This window comes from Euprymna scolopes, chromosome 19 (genome assembly GCF_053919585.1).
Source record: "Euprymna scolopes isolate OS-2025 chromosome 19, ASM5391958v1, whole genome shotgun sequence".
Taxonomy (NCBI): domain Eukaryota; kingdom Metazoa; phylum Mollusca; class Cephalopoda; order Sepiida; family Sepiolidae; genus Euprymna; species Euprymna scolopes.
The window spans coordinates 51207361-51209533 of record NC_136500.1 but is presented as its reverse complement, the minus strand read 5'-3'; positions in this window follow the sequence as shown (position 1 = coordinate 51209533).

Genomic DNA, 2173 nt, shown 5'->3' with positions numbered 1-2173 from the left:
ATTGATTTTAATAACAGCGTAGATTTTTAGACTAAAAAGAAACAGTAATACTCCGGTGCATTTTTGAAAAGCGTATTCCGAGTATAATATCCGTGAATGAATTAGGAAGTATCGTGAAGTCAATGTCTTTATACTCGAAATTGTTGAATGTAATATTCTCAGTGCAATATTCAGATAGTTTGATGGAAAAGCGAATGATACCATAAAAATTACAGTCCCGTTTCTGAGTAGATATGTTGAAGATTTCAACGAGACTAGCACTAATAAAATTATCGGAGCTGCCTGTGTCTATAAGGGCGGTAAGTGGTTTGCCTTTTAATTTAGTAACAGGAGAATTATCAACATTGTTAGCACGGGTTACAGACGAAGTAGAACGTGAAAGTGTCGGTCTTGTAGAACGGCAAACTTTGGCAAAATGACCGAATTTGACACGATTTCGGCATATTTGATCGTGAGCAGGACAATAGCGATGTTTATCTCCACAATTGTAGCATTTTCCTACCATTTCGTTTGGCAAAAATCTCTTCCGGGCTTGGTAAAGGGTAATGGTGATCTTGTAGCATATTATTTAACCCGGTTGAAAAATCTCCGCAGACTCGAATTTGTTCCGATTTCTTCTTTACGTACACCGTAGCCGCTGCCCAAACGCTAGTTTCGATTTTCGATAAAATGCCCGTTGTTTCAAGTCTGTCTAATTCGCTATCTATTTTGTCTAATCCGACAAACGGCACGTTCCGTTGTTTCTTAAATACTGGTGTTGCATCCTTTTTTAGCTCGAACGAAGCTTTAAATTTATTACATCTTCCCAGTCCCGTAGTAAATAGTTCTGGGAATTTGTTCTTTAGTTCATTTTTAATATTTTCTGACGTTGTGGTGCAGCTGGTTATTTTTTTTTTTACAAAAAGCGTTCAGCGGTTTATCCCAAAGGTTGATTTTTTCAATAAAATCTGTTCCCAATAAATTTTCGCTTTCTTTAATTACGAAGATTTTCAATTTCTTCGTCGTGCCATTTAAATTAATGGGCAGGCCGACTTCTCCTTCGAATTTGATTTCGTCTCCTGTCACCGTTCTAGTACCCTTACTTGACCTTTTCAGAGTCGGTTTATCCAATTTTTTCCAAGTGCTAACATTTATTACCGACAAATCTGCTCCAGAATCTAGTTGAAATTTTATTTGCTTGCCGAAAATATTAACCAACACATATTTTCGTAAATTGTCTTTCTCTTTGTCGTTTGTTCTCATTTGGTGTACTCTATATTTTGTTCTGCAACAAACACTCTTATGTCCGACTTTGTCGCAATTGAAGCATCTGATTTTTGTAAGGACAATCCTTTCCCCAATGTTTTTCAACACATCTTCCGCAATTATTATTTGGTCCCGATTTTCTATAGTTCTTTTGACTTGAATCATAATTTCGATTAGCGTTTGAGTATTTATAACTCGCGTAATCTTTTGGATTTTGACGAGTCTCACACTTTCTTTGCCCTGCGTTTCTGCCAGATTTTTTAATCTTCCTTATGTACGACACTCCCGCTTCTTCTATATCTCTGGAGTCTTTTTTTAGTGATACTGCCCTTTGACAATCTTCTGCTAACTTTTGCAGTGTCAGACCTTGTTCTGTTTCTAATTTTGAGAGAACGCGTCTTCGGATCTCTGAATTTTTTGTAGAAACTAGCCCCTGTGCAAAAATTAAACATTTGAAGTCGTCCACCGTAAGTTCCGATAATTTAAAATTGTCGCAGTGTTTATTCACTACTGACGCATATGTCAGTCCTGCTCCTCCGTTTTCTTAAGGTTCATACACGAACATCTCTTGTGAAAAAGAGACCTGTTCGGTCCGAATAACTCCTTAAGAAGTTTTACGGTCTCAGCGAAATCTAACTGATTCGTTCTCCTTGGCAATATGAAGTCAACAAATTTGCAATGTTCACTGGTACCAAGCTTTCGAAGTAATAAACTTACTTTCTTTGCGTTTGACCAGCTTTTGCAATCTGTTTTGAAAATATCTTCATACCTCTTAAAGTATGCCTCAAAAGTTTTATCCTCTTCTGGTAGGTACGTGAACACATCTATGCTATTCACAATTGTTACGTTGGAAAAAGTCGTATTGCTTTCCTGTACAGAATAAGTCGTTAATCTTTCCAACAAATCTTTTTGACCAAGTTGTATTTGC